Raw genomic sequence first — 23,908 nt, forward strand, 5'->3', positions numbered from 1 at the left:
TTTGCGTGCTTGTCCAGTTACACGTGACCTAAATTTCTGTGAAGCACGCAGACATCTTGGAGAACCGGGCACGCAACACATTCAATGGCTGGATGTATTCACGAAAGTATCTATAAATATTTTGCTGGTGGTATGCCAGAAAAAAAGTGTCGTTAAAGGTCCGTTTTGAGGGTGAAATTTTATTTTTTTCAGCAGTGTTCATTAATACCTAGGCCACATTGCACACACGATTATTATCTGTTCGTGATGGTACCTTCGTTTCAAGGCACCATCGCCTGAAGGGAACGCGGCGGCAAATGGGGCCTTGAACTGATGGCTCCTCTCGGGGACGAAGACGCCAACGCTAATTCATATTGAATGAACGTTTTTGTTCTCCACCTGCTCTGAAAAAACTGGCAAGTACTTGAATCCGCGCCGTGCGCTGGCTTCACCCACTACGGGACTCCGAAGGCACTGTTGTTGACGCATGCGCCGCTCTGATGGCGGCGCAGCAGCAAGGGCTTTTGCTCAACTCTTTTCGATACCACGCTTAACACATGCTTTTGCACATCTACTCGGTTTAACTACGTTAAACCCTACCACTTGTTTAAAAGCTTATGATCCACTTGTTTCAATATTTATACTACCAATGGTCTCGACACCTTGCAATGGGTCTAAACATCCCGACAAACGACATTATATACTAAACAATCTTAACTTACATAGTTTAAAGGTACTCTCGTGCTACTAAGCGAGCGTGACTGGGCAGTTCTAAATGCGAGGAGAATAAACGTCGCTATTGTCCGAGTGCTGGACCATTATCTTTCGATAGCGTGACATTGTTTCGTGTTCTTCACGAGGATATTCGTTCGCCTCCTCCGATATCCCAGAGCACTTGCATTGTCTAACATTTAGTCACTCGTAGTCACTCGCCTCTCCAGACGCTTAAAGTGGAATCGTATAAGTGGTAACCAGACATGTATAGTGAGTCTTATCTACTCTGTTTCTCTGCCGAAGCGAACGGGTGCTGTGTTGCAGAAGCCTTATCGACGTCCGGCCGATGAGGGTCCGTTAAAACCTTCCAAGCATTCGCGCTCGGATTCCTTTCACGCTCGGTGCTCTCGTTGTTGGGCCGTGACCTCTCCATTGTCAGAGCCACAGCCGAAGCGCAGGCGTCAGAATCGACCAAGGAAAGGAGGATCGGGCGTGAAGCCGCTTCGACCGGTGTGGGTTCGGCGCGAAGATTACATGGTCATTGATTTCCGAGGGCCAAATTTCGTCGGCTCTTTGCACCCCTTCCACTCCCGGGCCTCCCCATCATCTTTCTGTTCTGCCCCCGCCGCCTCTGCTTCCTTTGCTCCGTGGTGCTTAATGTCTCACAAAAGGGCTCGGTGATAGCGGCCACTGTGCTGCGCAGGTAATGCTTTCCAATCGTTTAGTAATATCGCAGGAGCTTAGACAAGGCGATCGTTCAGCGTGCCATGCAAGACCGCAGTGGCGAAACGGACGAGAATACGCGCATGCGCACTAATAGCCTGCCACTTGCAGCATCGTCTGCTCGGCTGTTCCGCTGACGTGACACATAACCCGATGCTCGTCTGCACACATGGAGGAAGGAAAGAATTTCTTCTTCCATGTCTGCTCATGGCGTGCGGTACCACTAAAAAAAAGAATTGGTAGGGTTTTAGCGTAGTTAAATCAAGTAGACATGCGAAAGCATGTGTTTAGCCTGGTTGGCTCATGGTCTTGCTTTGCTGGGTCGTCGGCACGTCTGACGACGATATTAGACTCAAGTTAAGGTCCGATCGAGGCTAAGCTGACCTGATCTGTTCGCGCCGCAGATGGGAGACAACGGTGTGCAATGCACCGCGCGTAAGTGAGCTGCAGTTTTCATCGCTTTTCAGGCAACAACAACATGAGGCGTAATCGGTTGCGGAGATAGCCTAGTGCTCTCGCGCAGCTGCCTGCGAAGCTGATCTGTTCATGCCTCTGTGGGTTTGAAACGCAATCTCTGTAATGTTTATTTTCTTTCTTCCGTTTGGCCAAGACCACCCTTAAGGTCACCATCCCATTGGCTATAAGTGGCCAGACGCTCCTCCGAACTTACCCGAGCTTCCTCTCATTGGCTGCAGCTTACGCGGCGCTGTTCCGAACTAACCCGAAATAACCAGAGTTGTCCCGAAGCTTCACATAATTTTTTTGTTGTTGTAACCGCTTGAAGTGAAGCTTTCGCACTAAACCACACAGAGCGCCACCATCGGCGCTAGTACAAGGCGCCACCGCAAGGAGCGCCACCGAAACAGCCGTCCTGTCGCTCAACGCGCTCTTGTCCGTATCGGCTGTATGCGTAGCCGCGTTCATATATACGTGCGATGCGCGTGTTTTATACGTAATGATGAGGCAGAAATATAGCAAGCAACGTGCGAGGAGGAGTGACTGGAGTAAAAATTTATTCTCACACTTATTGCCCACCAAAACGGGCCGAAAAATAGATGTTCTGCGAGCGCATGCGCCTATAGAAAGTCGGCGCATGCTACACTCCCCAGCAAAAACGTCCCGGCGACACGGTTGCTCCACTGGGTACATACGTAAAAAATTGTCACACAGCACACCAGTTCCAAAGCTTTCATTGTGGTTGAAGCAAGCGAATGCAGAAGAAAATCAATTGCGTTCAGAATTTCAGTTGGGAGCTTCCTCGGGAGTGGCTTTCTTGGCAATCTGCCGATATGCATCCTGTGTGTCGGTGATGCTGAACATGCAGTTCGCCATGAGTTACGCACAGCTATAAGCTTGCGCGCGTCCTTGTCTTTTCTTCCCTTCTTTAAGTATGTACGACCGACTCGCCCAACAACGTGCTCTCCTGACTTGCTTCAACGTTTTATCCGGAGCATCTGATTTATTAATGTATTTATTTATTTGTCATCATAAGGGGGGGGGGGGGGTCAAAAAGAAAAAGTACACAAATACCACCGTCTGCAGGTGGTTGCAAAAGGATAACATTGAGATAGAAAGAACACGGAATTGTTATACATAAAAAATAAAGAAAAACTGTCACAGCATGGAAGAAAATAAATCATTTGATAATATGCACACTACTTCCTCGTGCAGCTTGTTTCATTCCAAAATTTTTTGGGGAAAAATGACATTAAAAAGGTCAGTCCCGTGACGTCAGCAGAACAGCTGAGCAGACGACGCTGCAACTGGAAAGCTATTTGTGCGCATGCGCGTGCTCTCCTGTGTTTCGTTACTGTAGTGCTGCGTGAGACTTTGAAGGTCTGCCTGGCCGACGCTCCCGCAATATTACTAAAACCCTTGGATGGCTGTACCCATGTTGAACCCAAAAAATAAAACTGAGGCTGCACACAGTGGAAATGAAAAATGTGCAAAGAAAGGGGATAATGTTTCCCGGAAATGCATCTGAAGATACCCAAGACTCGCTTCAAGACGCAACCCTGTCTAAGCATGGAAATCATCACTGGTCTCGACACTGAGGGGAGTGAAAACAGAATACTTCCGAGCGCGAAAGCGTTGGAACATAACGGAAACAGTGAAATCGCGCTGTTTGTATTCTCCATCTTGTTCCTGTCTTCTACAGAAACCGACATTTCGCTCTGGCTGCTCTCGCACTGTTGGCTGCTTGGGATGCCTGAGCGTGGCAGTGTGTCCATGCATGCCTCCGTCAGAGAATACACAGCGTGGCAAAGCCATGTTTGGGCAAACTTCTTTAATGCGATGCATAAACACTGCTAGAATTTCTTTCAAAGACATCGACCGCTTTCTTCCGCGTGTTCAGTATTTCTGTCTTTGGAAAGACGACGCTGCACCTCAACATAAAAACAAAAGCTGATAGACGTGCCAAGGTCTCCCGGTGATGATGTGGGCTCTACTCAGACAAGCGAGCCCGATTACTAGACGACGGTTTCGAGACTCTGCAGCAGAGTGGGGAGGAGAGAAGCAGTGGAGGGAAAGGGGATATTCAAAAAAGCCCTCCTGCCATCCTCGGCCGGCTTAGTTTATTCGAGCTCGCGCGTGGGTTGAAAGCACACCGGCCAGATCCCCTAAGCCTCGCGGAGCCCAGCTAATGCGGATCGCGTCGCCGGTATTGCCTTGCGAGCGCTGCCAATGCCCGGAGATATTGGAGATTAGACCCGCTGCTCCGCGACGACGATGCCTTGCACGTCGCTCTGGGCGCATGCGCTGGCTCGGGCCGCCATTGGGGTACGGGAAGGGACGATGCCTCTCTGGCTCCACCCATGGGAGAGGGCGACGCGCGCTTTGTGTTGGCGAGATGTCGTTTAGATGCGCGTGCCCTTAATAAAACTGCCTGTTTATTGAGACGCATCAACGACTGTCGTCGACACAATACTGGTACCCGGCGGGACACCAATTTTTTTTACTTTTTACATGCTGAAACACATTTTATGTCTCCGAAACAAGGCGCGCCCTTCTATTTTAAAAGTATTCGTCAACATTCAGAATAGAGCTGCTGGCGTGTCCGCAAGTGCCGGAAATATAGTCCCCAGAGGCAGGAGTTTCGGATGATTTAATTGCCCGAAAACGTAAGGGCGTGTTCTTGGTTTATTTTGTGACGCACACATATACAAACCAAGGCAAACTAGTACTACCGAAACATCCGATCAGTTGACCCAGACAAGGTCCCATATTTCTGGGGTACTATAGCAGCAGTAGTAGGATACTCATAGTGCCTCGCAGCTATTACTAGTGCGCACTGCTGTGCACACTCGCCACTTCCAGTCGGGCGCTCCGTGAGAAGCACGTCACACGCTCACCGCCGAGTGACGTGCGCTCGCAGGCGTGGCTAGCACCCTTTCTGACCCCGCGGTGTTGCTTTCAACAGTGCGCGGCCAGTTAAACAAAAATAAAGAAAAAAAGGCCGACCATGGTGGCAACTGCCACCACCCCGTTTCAAAGGGGATGCTCCTATCTTCCATCCATCCATCCGTCAGCCTCAATATTCCTTGGGATGCCGCTTCGACGAGAGCGGCATTTTAAAAATTGTAGAAACGTACACGGATGTTAAATTACGGTTGACTAGACGCCTCTAACAAATACAGACCCTAACTGTGACAGTTGAAAAGTTAACTGTTCAATATTAGTTAAAGAGTGTGCTAGTTTACCCGTCTTAGATGTATTTTGGCGCACTGCCAGGGACTGACAATGCTATGCCGAAAGAGGGCATAGCATTGTCACGAAAGAGGGCACGAAACAGGCGATTTTGCTTGGCTCATAACCGCCGGATTAGCGCCGCGTAGAAGACGATGAAGAGTGGTCAGTGACGAAAGACGGAGTGCTCACGCTAGGCGAACAGACAACGGACGATTTTGCTCCGGGTTGGTGCCAATCGGTTTAGTGCTTACGAATAAAATGAGTCCAAAACGGTTTGAACAGTTGAACATTTTTTTTTTTTTGCTGTTGATCAAGCAACGACTATGTAAACCAAGTCAGTGCTCATGACTATAATCAACAATGGAGAAGAAAATTGACAGTGGCTTAAATTGGCTAACCTTGGAATTCAGCGAAAAGCAAGCACGCTTGCTAAGCGTCTGAGGCTCGTCCATGGCAGCTCCGCTACACGCTCGCGACAGCCGTTCTATATATACACACACGACCACGTGGCTATGACGTGGTATCACATGGTCTCACGACACCCCCATCGGATGTCACCACTTGGCTTCACATCACCACATCGGATGGCCTTAAGGTCAAAGGTCAACCTAAAGAACACCTGATGTCAAAGGTCAACTAAAGGCATAGGTCAACGCCACGGGCCAAGGGTTCGACACCGTAACTGTACCACATATGGTCATACACGGCTAACGTGGTTGGGCTGACGGTCGTTCAACGTCATTCTCCGGCCTACGCGACGGCTGCTTTACCTAGCGTAGTGAAGTTTTTCGCTTCAAACCACCTTGTACTCCCCCCCCCCCCCCCTCCCAATTAGGGCGTCTATAATTCTATAGGAACTTCCACGTCGCAAGCCAAGTCCACTCCACCTCTCACATTTCGCCATTCCGAATGGAGCACGTTACTTTGCAAATGGCTTCTTCCTACTGCATCCACAATTAGATTCGCAAGTCTAAATGTTTCGCACGTGGCCTCGATTAAACGGTTCCTCCGGCTCGCCTCGCGGGGTCAGACCGGCGACGTGGGTCTCGTAGTAGGCGAAAGGCGGGCGGACCATCGCAGTCTAGAGCCTCCATTTCACTGATTGGTTGTTCGCCGCTGACCATTTCGCCCGGGTTTCCCGGGAATCCGTCGTCTTAATGACGCTGGCAGCACTGGCGACCTTCCGCCTCTCGTGTAGAGCGGTGCAGTTGAAATCACCGCATCAAACTTTCGCCATCGCTGTTCAAGGCGCTACGGTGCTGTCGGTGTATGCAAAGCACCACTCGAGCTCCACGCTTCAAGCTGATCCGACGAAGCGCTCGTGTTTTTATGGCACCTTGATTTCACCGTGTTACGGCTATAAGAACGTACTACGCCGACTGACTGGATACTTGTGTTATGGAGGCTCGTTTTGTCCGGGGATCTTTTTCAGGGCAGTCGGCAACGTTTCACTGCTCTTTTTATATATTTTACAAAATTATGAAGAAAAAATCGGCTAGGCATCCAGAGTTCAAATCCGATATGAGTTTTGCGATGACTTCTTAAAAAAATAACAAGAAGCAGTGGACACACACAGCGAAACATACACCAATTTAATTGAATAAAAGAGCCATAAACATTACCTGTCAGCGAGAAAACGTATAGTAACACTCATTCGCTGCTAATTAATCTCTCGCTAACTTATTCTTCGTGCTCACAATTACATCGTGGTTGTTTCTGAATTCTGCACAAGCAAGGTCAACGTGTTCAGGAGACCTTGCCAGCATGCCCAACAGCTGTGTACGTATGTGTATATAGTCCATTCTGCACGCAGGTCATCGCGGTTTAGTCCTCATGAAGGGGTAATATGCCCCTGCTATCAGCAAAATTTAAGGTGTTTTGCGCTTGGTGGCAGCTTTGTCAGTATGTAAACAGCTAATTGTACTTGATGTGCAGTATTGCTCTATACCTCGGCTATTCGTCAGTCTGTATGTACCATGCATATGCGCGGCTTGGAGGAAGCCGGAATGCGACAAATAATAGACATCACTTTTGAGCTTCTAGTTTTCAAAGCCGTTGGTAAGCTTCATCCTAGAACTATGCGCCACCCCGGTGGCTCAATAGTTATGGCGCTCGGCGCTGTCCCGAAAGACGCGGGTTCGATCCCGGCGGCGGCGTTCGAATTTCGATGAAGGCGAAACTGTAGAGGTCCGTGTACTGTGCGAAATCAGCGCGTTTTAAAGAACCTCAGGTGGTAGAAATTTCCGGAGCCCTTCACTACGGCGTCCCTCATAGCCTGAATGGCTTTGGGACGTTAAACCTGTATAAATCATCAACCATAAGCATTATAACTTTGCGACAGCACGGCAAAGCCGGCAAGTGCTGTTCTGACTGCCGACTCTGGATCCTGAGCTAATATCTCTTTCAAGCAACAAAGCCGGGCAGTCATGTAAACTGCTTTGGAAGCGCCTCATCAAACTTGTTCAAGCACACTGGAGTAATTAGGTCAATAGACGTTCTTAGAACATTGTATTGATCAGCGTGCTTGCTGGTTTCGTCCTTATCTCTGGTGGTATCAGCTTTCGAATGCAAACGCATACTCCGGTATCTCACATATCCAAGGGATCGGTTCCTGGAGCAACTGTAACCAGACGGACCCTTTGAAATGCACTCGTGTGCAAATTGAGCGGATGACCTACTGACAGATGGGAGCTCCTGGCACCTGGCAGTGTTTCCCCGCACGCGCATTTCTTGCCTACCATGACTGTCAGTGCAGACAGTTCTGTCGACCGCCAATACATATGCCCTACGTCAGCAAATGGCAGTGTTTGCGAAGCCGCCACGCCTGTCCATTTTGGTCGTATTTGAGCAATATATATATATATATATATATATATATATATATATATATATATATATATATATATATATATATATATATATATATATATATATATATATATATATATATATATATATATATATATTATTTGGCAATTTAGGGTGTACCCGAAATAAATCGCGGGCATATTCTGTCTCGTGCGTTCTTCCAATTCTTTCAGTATTTCCAGTTAAACACCTGTTCCTTTCCATGTCTGATTGTGGTATTCCACATTTCCAAAAATTTTACATTTATAGCTGAAATGCCAGTAAGGTCGTCGCCGTAAAACAAGTCTTCACCAGTGCAGAGCACACCGGAGGTCTCACGGCACTATGGTTCCGAGTATCGCAGTGCCAGCATTCCTGAAATTTTCCCCGTAGAGGACATGGGTGAAGTACATGTTCCCGCGAGCCACTTGCCTTAGGTCTACGCGTCTGAGGCCGCCCACCAAGTTCCGCTTCAGACACTAAGGAAGAAGGAGACAGACAAGAGAGGCAGCGGTTCGATCACGGGCTCCGATTAGCATTGCAGATCGCGTGGCGTGCCTCCCAGCACCTCTGTCTCCGCAGAGAAGAGTAGGGGCTTCGCTTGGCGTTTGAAAAAAAAAAAAACCGAGACGCTTTCCTCGGCCACTTTGCTGCTGCATTTCTCGCAGCCATTCCACTACCGCCTCACGCCTCGAGGGAGAAGTGGCCATGGCGATTGCTGTCGCTTTGTTTTTGCCCGCGAATACTTTAGGTGCCGCATACCCTCGTCGCTTCCACGCTGCTCGCGATGGCTGCGGGATGTGGCTGCTGGGCGGGAATCAGCTATGCGAGCCACCTGCAGCATCAAAAGTATGCACCGAAAACCAAGCCGGCGTTGCTTTAGTTCTCTTTTTCAGAGCTCGCCGCCAGTGCAGGCAGTGGACGCACTAGTATTATGCGGCTCAGAGGGTAAACCATCGATGAGAGCTCGCGCCGAGTATTCCGAGGCTGGGCTGGATTGGCGACCACCGTAAGGTTACGTGGCGATAGAAGGCAATGCCATGTTAGACGAGCTGACAACGTTAAATAATCACGGCCACACTTAGAGTCAAGAATTAAAAAAAAAGATATCGTCTCCCTACGCGTTTAAGCGACACACCGAAGAAGAAAAAGCGATGAAAAGAGAAAAAAATATTATGCAACGCTTACACTATGCTGCGTATTGCGCTAAACTCAGCGGGAGCTGTGTGCCATATTTCTGCGTTTGATGCATATTCGCGATGTTTCGTAGCTTGGGGCTCCGCCTTATGTTTTACTACTCAGTATATGGACCACACGCAGCAAATGGCGGATAACCCGCGTTATCTTTCGTGAATTGCTTGGCAGAGTTTAAGTTAACCTATCAAAACTCCCCTACGTACCCCTACGACTCTACTGTGCTCACTACACCTACAAACTACTAGGAACGCGGAACGCGCGTACAATGCGAGTTCCGCTTCCAGGTTCCATAAACATTTCCCTCGCTTTCTCTCAATCCCGCCGTGCGGTTAAGGGCACAGGGTAAGGTAAAATTAGAAAAAAATTGTTTTTTTTTCTTTTGGAATTTTAGAAGTTCAATTTTTTTTACACATGTTCCATGATCGCACTTTCCTCAGAAAGCCATATTTACGGCTGAAAAACGCTTTTTCCGGAACCAAGTACTGAGCGGCCACGCCTCCTTTCAGGATTAACGTCAATTTTTTCAACCAAAAAGTCCACCACCTGATTTCAAAACTTGTCTAAAATCAGCTACATATAAAAAATTGTCTGGCAACTATTGTACAGCTCCTCTTTTTTAGCCAAGACAATCCTGAGACGCTTTGCACGTTTTTTCCACGTTTCTGCAACCTTCATGCAGCTGCGTCCGAGTGCTATCCCTTTCGATCAGTATTGTAAATTGTGCCGGTGTTGGTTGCTGCTGATAAGTTGAGATGCCCAGGGCAAAGAAGGCCTTCGTCAGGCGTGAATTTCATGGCAACCGCTACGCTCATCGTGAAAAAGCAAAAGGATGTCCACGACCGAATGAGATCCCGAACGCCGAACGCGCCAGCTCCTCGACATCGAAGCTTTCAAGATTTTCTCTGCGCTTCCAGGAAGAGGATGTGCTACGGAGCAGCAGCCAATATGCCTTAATAGACATGGACGGCATTTGTGCCGCAATTACACAGATTTGTGTGTGCAGAGAGTGCGGTGGAAGCGTTGAGCTCATCGAAATTGTGACAAAACGGGTAGGTGTTGCAAGCGTTTACAGTTTGAACTGGGAAGTATGTAGTGCCGCGCAACGATATGAGACGTCGAAGAAAACTACTTCTGGCCTCTATGAAGCCAACCTCAGGTTAGTGTATGCCTTGAGGTCCATTGGTAAGGGAATGGCTGCAGGAAATATACTCTGTGCTATGCTAAACCTTCCTAAGCCGCCGACAAAGTTTGCGAAATACAATCAAGAGCTTCTAGGTCACATCGAAGCTGCTGCTCAGGAGTCGATGAAAAGGGCAGCTGACGAAGCTGTGCAGCTGAATGAGGGGGATAAAGACATCGCAGTTGCTCTTGATGGAAGCTGGCAGAAGCGAGGCCATATTTCCAATAACGGCATAGTCTCTGCGACCAGTGTAGACTCTGGGAAAGTGCTGGATGTGGAGATTTTGTCTAAACGTTGTCCAAAGTGCAGCATCAAGGGTACAAACAGTGACCCCCTTCATAGAGAGGTGTGCCAAAGCAACTACCAAGGCACCAGCGGTGGAATGGAAGTCGCAGGAGCACTGAAAATTTTCGGCAGGAGTGAGGAGCTTCACGGCGTTCGATACGTCAAATACCTTGGGGATGGTGACAGCAAGGCTTTTATGGCTGTGAAGGCACAAATGCCATATGGTGATTCCGTTGAAATATCCAAGGTTGAGTGCATAGGGCACGTGCAAAAAAGGATGGGCACAAGGTTACGAAGGCTAAAAAAAGGAAACAAAGCAGGAAAACTCTCTGATGGAAAGAACCTCTCGGGCCGAGGCCGACTGACTGATGCAGTAATAGACAAGCTCCAGATGTACTATGGTTTGGCCATCAGAAGAAATGTAGGAAACCTGGATGAAATGCGAAAGGCCGTTTGGGCAACCTTCTTCCACTTATCGGCCACAGACGATGACCCATGCCATGGACTTTGCCCAAAGGGACCTGATACGTGGTGTGCCTTCAACAGAAGTCAGTCAGAGGGCAAGCCATTTTTCCACAAGGAGAGTTTGCCTGCATCTGTCTTGGAGGCTATCAAACCCATTTATAGGGAGCTATCGAAGGCTGACCTCCTAGAGAAGTGCCTGCATGGGCGAACTCAAAATGCAAATGAGTCGTTCAACCATGTTGTTTGGGAACGCGCGCCAAAGAATGTGTTTGTTAGGCTTCGGACCCTACGGATGGCAACACTGGATGCTGTTCTTTCATTTAATTATGGTAGAATCGCACGGGCCAACGTTTTGAAGGCGTGTGGATTGAACCCAGGGAGCAACACCATCAAGTGGCTGAGGGAAGCTGACCATAAGCGCATGTACTTTGCGGACCGAGCAACACGACAGCGTACAAAAGAGGCCCGACAGTCAAAACGACAAGCCGAAAAGCGGAAAAATGACGGCGACAGTGACTACGAAGCAGGGGGCTATTAAACCAATTACTATGGAGGCGTTTCTGCGAATTAAAAATGGTTTTTCACATCTTTTTTTCTCTTTACGCTCTATTATCTCAAAACAGTGTTTTTTCTTACAAAGGTACCATTATTTCCAATGCCTTTCAAGGCAGACGGCTGATTTTTTTTTGCAATCATCTACATAAGTGTTGCCAACTACTGAACTAGAATTAAGCAATTTCACTGAGCAGTTATTCTGTTATGAATTTTGAAATGCGCAAAGAAAGGCCAGATTTGTGTACTACCGGAAAAAAATTTTATTAAAAATCGAATTTTCGACACATTTCAAATATTCTAGTTCAGTAAAAAGAGCACAAAATTTGGCAAGCAATGATATATGTATTAATAAGCTACTGTTATTAGTTAGTGAGAAACATGTACCTCAACATGGCCTAAAATGCATGGGAAGTATAGGGCTTACCCTGTGCCCTTAAACACTACCCGCCGCCGAATCGTAGACACGCCCCTCTCCGCCGCGAGCGGTGCCAGCGCCCTCCGTCAGACACGGTGTGAAATTGGGCGTTACCTCCGTAAGCTCCGTAAATGATAGCTGCGAAAGTACTTACACTTCTCCGGAGGATGACAGAGACACAGCTCCCGCGTAAAAAAAATTGACTATGGCTCAACTCGACTGAACCAGGTTATATGGAGCGAATGCTCGGTTAAGTATGGTTAGACACGGTTTGGCTTTGACGCAGCGCAGCGGCGGTACCGCATAGGCGGCGAGCGCTGACCTTTATTGAGCAAGAGTGGATCACGTGTTTCGTCACGTGGCGCAACTAGCGAGAGCGAGCGGTCGAAGCGATGGTCGGCGCAGCGGCGGAACGAGCGGTAACAGCTGCGAGAAGTCACGTGGTATGACGTCATAGACACACCTGTAGCGAGCCTCCAGTTAGAGGCCAAATCCAAGCGTTATTTGACCTTCAGCGTCGCATGCGAGAAGTGGAGCTTTTCTCTACAAAATGGCGATAGTGAAGGAAACCCTGGAAAAAAATATTTAGAGAGATAGGATTCGCAAAGCCCCGTCCAAGTTGTTTTTTTGGTGATTAATATCGCGACTTGCTAAAACAACTTTCCATGCTAGCCGTAGCGGTCACTTGGTCCTTGCACGTATAACAGGGTTGCGTGATTGGTTGACACATGTTTGCTGATTGATTATTAAGGACGATCGGATGCTAGCTTAACCAACAAGAAAGATGCAGTGGGCTTTATTGAGAGGCCAATACGTCTGAGAAATTTTATAAGAAAACTGTCTTCTTCGAGTGTTCAAAATTTGAATCTATTCTTCGGATGCTCCGAACAGAACGTTAGCTATCTTCGGCACTAATTTTCAACAAAATTCTGCGGAATGCACAAATTTCTCCTGTAAAACCCTCGCTCCTGTCCGCGAGCTGTGATGGGAAATTACTCAAGTGCTGGAATTCTGCATAGAAGCACCGAAGCGCTTTCATACGCCCGACAATAAAACCATGGTGAAGCTCGCCGACGACGGCCTTAAACGCGCAGGCCGCGTAATTAAACGAACAGCAACAGCCGCATCACGTTTCCATGACAACGGGAATGGAAAGCACCATATCGTCTTGAGACCCGTTAGCTTGCGCATGAGGTAGCCAGCGATTTAGAAAAGAGTAAATTAATCATGCGATACGAGCTGCCCGAGTTCACGCAGTCTTTCGCGCTATACGCGAACTTTCTTTCTTTTTACTTGTCCTTCAAGAGCAGAGAGATAGAAAAGCGTGTTGTTATACCAGAAACAGAGACTTGGATTGTATGCAATAGAAATAAGGTAGCTGAATTCTTCTCTTCCTAATTGTCGGTAGTTCTGCGATTATTCTGTAGCAAAGTTGGTACCCAAGTAATGGAACAAGATACGCGGAGATGTTTGGGGATATGTTAAACACGTTCTAATTTGCACGTGCACGAGACCTTCAGCGCACTTTTGTGCTCGTGTAGCAATTTAAAATGCTTGCCAGTAAATGTTGCCCCACTATGCAGGCATTGCGTATCAACACCACCACCACCACCACCATCATTATCATCATCATCATCATCACCATAATCAACATCTTCGTCATAAGCCTGACTACGCCCTCTGCAGGGCAAAGGCCACTCCCATGTCTCTCCAATTAACCCTGTCCTTTGCTAGCTGCGCCCGCCGTATGCCCGCCAACTTCCTTATCACTTCCGCCCACCTAATCTTCTGCCGCCCCCTGCTACGCTTGCCTTCTCTTGGAACACACTCCCTTAGCCTTACGACTATTGAGCACTGCTAGGCTAGCCTCACAGGATATGGTTCTAGCGTTAAACATTAAGCACGCGTTGCAGAAGACCAACTGGGCAACTGACCTACTGAAGACCCACTGGGCGCTCAGCAGGAGTGTGTGGCGCCCTTACAATCTGATTCCTGACTCCTGTCGCCACAGCTCGGCGATCCGTGCTGGGTCCGAGCGGGAAGTTCCTTCCTTCTGTCTTTTGTCTGTGTTCTGTCTGTCTTTTGTCATTCCCTTCGGGCATCGATCACGAAGAAGCCGCGCATTTCTGCCTCGAGGAGTTTTCTTGTTTCCCCGCGCAGACGCAATCAGTAGCTTGCGCCGGTTTTGCGCGAGTACGCAGTACGCGAGGCAAGCCTGGAGGCGAGCTTGCTGCCAACATCAACATGCGGAGTCCTCCATCTTGTAGCGTAACTCATTTATTAGCCTGCTGAGATTGAGCGATTCATGCTCCTCTGTGCAAAGCAAATGGGAACGACTTACGTGATGTGACTCCGAGGGGCATGATTTATAGCTTTGTATAAGTTCCCTTCGGGATTTGTTTTCGGGCGTTTGTTTTCCGGCCTCAGGTGACGGTTGGTCGGAAAGCAGAGAAATTCGGCGAGATTAGATAAAACTTAATCTGCCGCTAACCTCTACTCTAATAGTCCTAGCAGAAACCCATGGTAAGTGGGTATACATTCCTGTTGTAAAGGAGGAAACAGTTTTTCTGCACCGCCAATGGCAGCCAAATTTTAATAAACGCAATGCTGATAAAATCCCACGTCCCCTCTCTTTATAGGACAAGCATAACCTTGTGACCTTAAATGTATTGCTGTTTGTTGTCACGAACAGCATAGCGGTGTGTAAAATACTTCTGTGCTAACATGGCAACCTATGTACACAATGAAAGTCACGGAAAGGAAGTTGGCACTGTTGTTGTGAGAAAGCAATCTTCGTGCTTTCGTGGCCTAGCGGGAGGGCTGGTGTGAGGCACAAGCAAGCAGCCCGTCTGCATTTCAGCGCAGGCTCACATAACATGGATGGTCATTTATTAAAAAGTGTCCTTCTCATGCAACGCTATGGTATCCTATTGGCAGATCGAAAATACTCGTATGAAAGTTTGGTAAAAAATAATAAATAAACAAATAAATAAATAAGTTTGTGACTGAGTGAGTGAGAGAGAGAGGGAGCCGATCGGCAAAGAAACTAGAGCAGTTACCTAACTGCTAAGCTCCTTTGCCTTTGTTCGCTATTACTAGTGCAGAGTTATGTTTCTTATCATATTCATAATAAACAGAGAAGGTTTCTGAATGTAAGGCTTATACGTAGATCTACAGTATGCCAATATAGTTTAAAAACTTAAGCTGTTCTCATAGTATTGAAAGTCGTCGTTGGAACATGGAGTTTTTTTTTAACACTTTCTATCGGTGAGGGGGAATACTTGAGGCACTCTACAATGAAGAAATCGATCTTGTGTCCACTTGACTCACGTGGATCCATTTTGAGCAGAGCTCGGTGCCGCGCCTTTCAAGTTATCGGAACTCGGAGGCCTCTTATCGAATTCTCACTGATTTGATTCGTATGGCTTTCCACTTTTCTCTGTCCACTGGGCTCGAATGGTGAACTATTGGTCTGAGCATTGCCCACCCTCGCATGCGGGAGGCGCGGGAATTGATCCTGTGTGCCGCCCGGTGCCCACAGGTTTTTCGATCTGTGCAAGCTTTCCCTGGACTAATGCTCGGGTTTTCAATGGCGATATCACTTATATGCTTGTGAAAAAGGTTCTTCGGCTCAAACTCTTGCAGTCAAACACGTTACGTATGGCATTCTTTGGGGAAGTTGCTTTTGAATCAATGAAATCAAGTCATAGTCGTCATCGTCGTCGTCATCATCGCCATCACAACTCAGCTCGGGTGAAGTTGCTGGGAAGCGGGGTAGGCATGAATGCGGTGGCTTAGATCGAGCAAAATTTCGCGGCAAGTGAGTGGCGGCCGTTCACAGCTTCCTATCTGAATCTGCGCTTCTCGCATAATGCGGAATTGTGCACCAATGCTGCTCTACTAAGGTTTTCGGAGCACTTTGGGCCACTGCAGGACATACATCCGTCACTTAGTCCTCGGATACAGCGGAATTATTTGTTTTCTAGTGTTTATTTAATTTTTTTACAATAATAGACCACCATAGTGCTTACTAGCTGCTGCTTATTCTAGGAATTGAAATGGAAGTACAACGTGGAAAAAAAATGCAATCGAAGGCAGCTGGCAAAGAATAAGGTGTGGTAACCTGCTCAAAAATGTGATACAATTAATGTGAACGCGGCTCGCGCATAATAGGCTTAACTGGAGGCCAGTGCAAGAAGTGTCCCCCGAGCAGTGAACTCAGGCGTATAATGATGACGGTGATTTTTCGGATTTAATGTGTCAGGCAACATTGATATGCCATATGAATGCATCCAGCCGTGCTGCGCTTGTGCCCACAGAGACCCTGAATGAGGTAAGCAAAGTGTAAAGAAAGTAAACATGCCAGCACTCTTAGTGCCGAAATCTTTCACCAAGGCGCAGAACACTGCAGAACAAAGGGGAGCTAGGTTTCTCGACTGTACGGCTTCAACGCTTTCACATACTCTCGTCCTCCGGGCACTCTTGCCTCGTTTGTCATGAACTACGCCTAGCATTCTCTCTGCGCCTTCCTCCCCATCCACGCCTCTTCCTCCTCTCCACGTAACATTCCGGCCTCGGACGACGCCGGCGACAGATAATTATTTTTCCGCTCCAACTGATTATGTAACACGACGTCAGCACAAAAAAATCTAACACACGACCTCCAGTTCGGATATGGCGATGGAGAGGTCACGTGGTCGTGGCCGAGCGGCAGCTTGTCGCACGATGGGAGTGATGCACTGCCCTCCACACTTCGACAGTATATAAAAAGGGCAGTGTTATATATCGTCACCCGAGCCCTCTCTTTGCTCGAATATGTTGACCGAGGCTAGTCAAACACACGAAGGAGGCCGGTAGATGTCAGCCTTTGCGCCCGCCTGTCAGCCCTCCGCACGTCCAACTGCCACCGCGGAGAGAGGTGCAACGGAGTCTTGATTTGTTAGCGCTCTTTGTTGGGTTTCGCTACCCTGCCCGTAGAGGTGAGCCATTCATTCTGTCAGTGAAACCACGCAGCGCAGAGATAGTTGGATGTGACGTGCTGCTGTGCTTAGCGCCTCAATTGACAAGTCCGTTTCAGCACATATCTGGTGTCTGGTCGTGATGGCTTGACTCTTAATTTGGTCGTTTCTTTTAATCGACCAATAGAGATACCCCAGCAACAGCTTTCGCGTGCAAACACCTTTGCGAATTCAGGGATTCCTGAAGATAGCAGCAGTGTTTGCAGAGGTGCAAGCTTCTGTTAGAACAAGGTAAAGTACCAGAGTGAAGAGAATAAGGTCGCCACTCGTTGCACCTTGGCGCTTTTTTTCATCTCGGATCTGTACAAAAATTTGTAACTTGAAGTAACGGAGTTCCCCTTGCTCGTCTCAGACCAGAAATTAAGAAAAAATATTTCAGAAATGTTGGGGTCAATACCAAAATAGGAATCCAAAAATGAACACTTATCATAAATCAGATCAAATTAAGTCAAATGGTTACTTTACATCAAAAAGCAAGCAGTTTGTTGCCGAACATGTAAGAAGAATACAGCGCGAACTGCTGCTAATCGAACATGTATTTTTGTAGATGGGTGAAATTTTTATTCAAGGTGCTTTTCTGAGAGTCTAGCGTCATCTTTCTTCGCTCATTGAGAGATGAATTTTCAGCAGGAGTAAACGAGAACCCAACGACACCACTCAAGCCTTACTGAGTCTTTCCAGACCGGAATTAGAATTTGGACAGCGTATTCGACTGGTCTCGCTAGTATTGATCAAGGAACGCTAGAAGGACGCGGAAAGACATTAACAAGTGATTTACGACCGCCCCTCTCGTGTCTTTGTCGTGGCTTGCTAAGAAAAAAAAACGGACGGCTTGCTAATACAGAACCAATCTCAGCAGTCGTCCATGGCAACAATCCAGCTAATAAGAACAGCCAGTTCGCTTAACTTCGAATGACCAGTGGCAAGAATTGCGCATCTGAAACAGACGCAAGGTGCGCAAGCATTAGCTGATGCATGGTTGTCGCTAATGCTTGTTTTGGCTTTGAATTTCGCACTGAGACAGTACGATATCTACTGCATTCAAAACAAGAAGTGAGCTTGTTTGCAGAGTAACCTTGGTGCCTATCCTTCTACGAAGCCCTGTCTGTAGGTCATGGCAGAATAAGAGCTCTGTGTGAGTGAGAGCGGTCAGATGTTCGTCCTCGGCCGCGAGTGGCCACTTACCTAATTACCTAAGCATTACCTAGTTACATAAGGTTACCTTATTACCTAAGGTTACCGGTTACCTAAGCGGTTACCTAGCTTTCGGACATGTCGAAATGAACGTTATCTTCAGCCCTTAAAATAGATACGTTGATCTTCTCAGAATGATGCCAGGAAATGTACCCTTAAGTGTCTTCTCATCGCCTGATGTCAGACGCGTCGCTAAAGAGTTTTGAATTTCGCGCGCCTACGCCTACGCACCGTTGTCGCGTCACTGTTACGACGGACTCTAGTCGTCGAATTGAAGCAAATTTTCTGGATCCGCGGCAGAAGATGCGGGTTCCACTAGTTGATATGGATCGATATCACTGGTTGAACTCGACATTTTGAAACAGTCAGATCCACATAAGAACGGTGCCTTTCGTCGGAATTGCAAAGGTGTGTTGTCCACGCCAGGTCTGCCTGTTCTTAGCGCGGTTTAAGTCATCGGTGGATAGTACTGGCCTTCGCTGATGCTTCTGAAGTAATGTGATCACATCGTGTGGCTATTCTCGCCAAGGTCTAATAGCATAAAGCTTGTGGTCGCTCACTCGGCAGCAGCAGCAGCAGCAGCAGCAGCAACAACGATGAATAAAATGTACGGTTCGTACAGACTGTTGCTTAAATTTTTCTGAAATGCCTCACAAACAGCTTGCAATCACCAGATACATCGAATATACTAGGATGGAAGAATATCATTAATTCCCAATGTTGAGTCTCGGGCGAAGACAAATTACTGCGCACTTCTCCAGTCAATGGCACGTTAACACTACTCTACACAATTGTAAAATTCTGATGGAAAATAAATGTAGGAAGGGGAGGGGCTGGTGCTGTGCAGAATTTACGGAACCAGTTGCGTGTAACTACTGCCGTCGAGCTCCTTTCCGCACCATGTCTGTGCTTTCCTAGTTAATGAAGATTGGGTCATTCTAATGCGGATTTGACACCTAGCCATTTATTGTAACCCAACCCTGATAAGTGATACCATAAAGCCCGTTTTAAACTCATACTCTTTGAAGCAATTTAATCAATGTGATATTTCGTTCTTCATAATTGTGTGGTCATCCCTAAATTAGATGCTCCCATTGTGTCGTAAATTTTGTTTATTCTGTCATTTCCATTTTTAACGTGATATAATCAGAGGTTCCCTTGTCGAGAAAAGCCGGCGTCCGTCTGTCACGAACAATCAGGTGGCCCACCTGCCACCTGGCGGGTCATAACCTGCCCACGGGGTGTGGGAAACGTTCACACCATGGAATGAAATTAACGCGAATAAATTCAATGTATTGGCCACCTACCCAACGTGGCAGTGCGCATCAGCTCGTTGGTCGAGATATGCGCAGCCTCTCGAAGAACTCTCTGGGCAACAATGAGCGTTAGGGGAGCTCGGAAAGAACAACCAGGGTCTTACAATCACCAGCGGTGGCCTTATTTGAAACAGCCACTCATCCTACACTACACGATCTATGAGTCTATGAAAGAGAAGGAATACTTGCCTGCGAGGGAACTCTAATGCTGTGTACCCTTAAGACAAGGCTTAGCGTCGTTCAAATTTTTCAGCATTTTAGAAGTGTAGAGTTTCTTAGAATTTTAATATTCGTATATTCTAATATTCTCGTAATGTTGTTATCAGTTAATATTGTGGCGGCGTTCTTTAGTGCTCTTTAACTTACTTTTTTCATTTCACTTTGAATATGATACCTTGTATTTCTATAATTTACATATTACCGTGTCGCTTCGACTCCATCTTCACTGCTTTTTGTATTTTATATTTGCAATGCAATGCTGTCGTTTTTTTTTCGACTCGAGAGCCTGTCAATAGCCCGTGAGCTTTTCTTCGCTCACGCTCGCTACTTATTGAAGGTTAGAACAAGCTTGAACTTTAACTTGAGCTCCAAACCGTCTACTGAAGTTTCGTTACTATGGTTTCATTTGTTTTACTTGCGCAAGGTGCCGGGAGTGTGTGCCACTTCAGCAACGAGCTCTAAAAGCGTTCTCTGGCAATTGTGAACCCGTCTTCCGCCTCTTTTACAAGTATTTGGAGTTAGAACCTCCGTGTCTGAAGAATGGGGCGTCTTTCATACCATTAAAAAGAGAATAAAAGGTGGAATCTCATTTTCATTGTTTGATTAGCACGCCTTGTGTACTGTGCGGGCTTCGGCCGGGGGCCCGGGTTCCAGTCGAAGCTTACGCGAAATTTTCCCGCGGGCTCAACTCGAAATTGGAATCGACTCAGAAACAATTACCTCAAAACCGGAACTATGAAGAACAGTGGGAAACGGTTGTGATTGCTTGAGTTTTTTTTCTTATTTCTTGGAGTTTTCTGTAAGGACTTCGCAACGGGAGACTACGCGGTGTGATTTAAAGCGCAGCGGTAATAAAATCGAAGAAAGTTCCCTGAGGGAGCTTCTCGCGAAACTTCAGTGGCGTTTCCTGGTCAACACTTTTCTGAAGCCATGATTTCTATTTAATAAGCAGCAGTAGGGTCCAGGTATTGTGATTCTGCAAGCAGATGAAAAGGGGCAAAATACGTGCTGTTCTGAGGAAAATTGCCTGCGTTAATCTGCGCTTGTTTCGTCTTCAGTGATTGAATCTTCCAATAACATATAGAATAATGTGTTCTGTTTCATAATACATACAAAACAAGGATGCGCTGTCTCATATTGACGCTCCAGATTGGGCAGATGCTAGATTAAGGGCAGGAAATGCTGTAATCTTAACACACTTCCATTCCTTCTGCATCTTCATTGTCGCTTCCGAGCACGCCAGTGACGGAGCCGTGAGGCAATACAATAAATTATTAATCTGTTGATCCTTCAAATCCTCTTGGGTGCGGGTTTGACATGGTTTCAGTGAGTCATGTTTTGTTCCTGGGGTGTCTTGAAATTCCCGGCGTGGGAATTGTTTTGTTCACTATACTCGCAGTCGCATAACGCATTAGTATAATTTTTTGGTGAGCATTTAACAATTCTTCCGGAGTTATGCTTACAAAGGTAATCGCTTCGTCAGACTAACCGGGAAAGTGGTGCCCTATAGCTACTGTGACATTTTTAAATATTTCTGTTTAAGAAATTGACACACTCAGTTTAGTATTGCAGTAAGCTGTGAGGCTCATTATAATAAACTATTTAACGTATCTTTCAGTTCAGGCAGTTTGTTCTTATTTTAGTCGTGATGGAGAATTTCACACCTATTCTTTTCGAAGCAGGCTTGAAAAATCTACTGTTATGCTTGTTAAGGCAAGCATTTACCAGCCAAGCTAAATTTCATTAATGTCGGCGTACGGTAAGCATAAAAACGACGTTAGTTTTAGATTCTACTGCTTTCGTAACTTCCTGGTAATAAACACATAAAAGATAACAAATGTACGAAAGGAAGCAGACTTGTCCGAGAAGCACAGGGTCTGAAGCCATACAGCGACCTTAAATACACGTATGGTATCTGAATAATTTTTGGCTTACGTTGCAGAAACGGCGTGTTGAAGCAGAAATAGATTCTTGCGAAGTCAGAGCGTTATTCTTTTCTTCATTATAAAATTTACTTTTCTCGCTCGGTGTTTTTTCATTTTTCTGGTATGCCTGGTGAAAACAGCTTCCCGATTTAGATAACAAGCACTCACAAATGTTGGAAACGTTCCGATTCCCCTTACAATATACACAAGATTCAGGAGCCTACTGGGCATCGCGTAGTTAACTTCCCTGCCTTTCCATTCTACTTTTCATCTCTCTCTCTTTTTAATAGAAAAAAAAACTGAAATAAGAAATGACTTTTTTTTATCCAGTGCAAGCGTATTGAATATTAAACGCCAAGAATAGCTGGAAATGTTTGTCTGAATCTAACCGCAGATGTGGCGTTCACCAAAGTGGAGAAACCTTATTAACGGAAGTGACATTATACAAACTAGAGATTTACTGGATTCGCTCCAAGGCGGTGCCGGCGACATGGATGGGCAAAGATAAAGTAAGAACAACCTGGAATTGGAGCTGGATTACTAGGTGAGACCTTCTACGATCGCACGCAAGGCGTGGATCTTTCGTGCACCGCAATTCTACACCGACTCGTGGGAGTGAGGTTATCTGGAACGAACGGCGTCTGCGTCATTAAGTTTCGTTCCGGAAAAATCTGTGATGCTCCTGATGAAGAGTTTCAACGTTTTAGGTGGCCATATGTTCATGTTGTCAATATAGGTCCAGCAGTGGACGGACTTAAAAAATGGCCTGCCTTAGCTAAGGTTAAGCCTAGGATGCGAAGCATAGACGCTGAAGCTTACGCTTTTCATTCCGCCGAGCTTCCTTGCCTGTAGGCGGCATCTCGCTGTATGACTGCCTCGGCGTGAGGAGCGGGGCTCTTTTATACAATGCCGCGACGACAATCGCCCCCTAGCGGGAGGAGCGGGAGTTAGCCTTGGTGGTCGCGGCCGCGCGGCGACCGCGCGAGTTGAGCCCCGTCTCTCCTCAGCTGGCGTGACGTCAGACCACGTGCTCGGCTGCAGCGCCCCTAGCGGGAGGAGCGGGAGTTAGCCTTGGTGGTCGCGGCCGCGCCAGGCTGGGCTATGGTTGAGCTAAGTAGTGTCCCTATTATGCTTCGCATAAAAGGAAGTATCAGCCGCAACATCGGCGAAGACTCGAGGTAGTCGTGCAGGGCTGCATTGCATGACTGTATTTTGTGTATCTTGCTCCAGCAAGAAGTTACGAAGTAATGCAGCTCTGCTTTGGCGCTATTTAGCAAGGACACTAGCGGGTTCAACGTCATGGGGGCCACAGTTGCCATTGTACAGATAGTCCAAAAATGCTTCACTAGATGTCGCAGCAAAGTGTTCTTCGCAGATGGTCAGTAATAGTGTTAAGCACCCATACTTCCTTAGCATTATGCAACGCGTAGTTTGAAACTCATTATGCATAACCCGCTCTAAAAACACCTATCCGCTGCCTCGCTCAATACCTTCATATTTTGCTGTGGGTAGCAAGAAATCAGGAATATCAATCTTCTTTCTTATTCAGCTTAATCCACGTGTCTATATGAGGTCACTTCGTATAACAGGTGTGACATGTTTCCCCGAACATATATTTCCTGCCATTTTCTGCATCCAATGATAAATCGTAAACAGTTGCCAATAACTGATCATAGCGATGAAGCTAAGAAGTTAGCTGGGATGGAGTAGCCACACCAGGACGCAAGGCAGCTTCAACTGGAGATAACAGGGAGCGGAGCTTGACCTTCACTGGACTGGACATAATTGATGATGCTGGTAGTAGTGACGTAATTTATGCAGTGTTCTAGAGGCACTTTCAGGGTTTACATCGTTTTCCGCTTCTTTTTCTGTCGTTTCGCAGTTGGTGGTCCTACAGGAGTTCTGCGAGTCGTCGCAGCGCTATTGTCCACCGGGGGAGAAGGGCACGCCGGGACACCCCGGTCAGTACTTATATGGCCGTGTGCCTCGTTTGCCGCCGCGCAGACCTGGACTAAGCCGGAGTTGCGCATCCCGCGCTTTCCCTGTAGGCACCCTGGGGGAGAGCCCAACACTCTTTTGGAATGCTTCTTCTGCGCACCACATTTTTTCTGTTTTCTCATGCACTTTAGATGGGTTGAGGCTAATGTTATTACTAGCTAAAGACACGCCTTGCTTCGCCCTAAGTT

General features: G+C 47.1%; 1 pseudogene across 1 annotated transcript in view; it reads left to right on the top strand.

Annotated features, from left to right (window-relative positions):
- The window catches only part of LOC144121280 (uncharacterized), a 100,274-nt pseudogene that overhangs the window by 13,651 nt on the left and 62,715 nt on the right, over nt 1–23,908 (top strand). Inside the window, exon 2 of the transcript XR_013312585.1 lies at nt 23,605–23,683. The product of XR_013312585.1 is annotated as an uncharacterized LOC144121280 (transcript). The remainder of the gene's footprint in view (nt 1–23,604; nt 23,684–23,908) is intronic.

The sequence above is a fragment of the Amblyomma americanum genome, chromosome 2 (genome assembly GCF_052857255.1).
Source record: "Amblyomma americanum isolate KBUSLIRL-KWMA chromosome 2, ASM5285725v1, whole genome shotgun sequence".
Classification (NCBI taxonomy): Eukaryota; Metazoa; Arthropoda; class Arachnida; order Ixodida; family Ixodidae; genus Amblyomma; species Amblyomma americanum.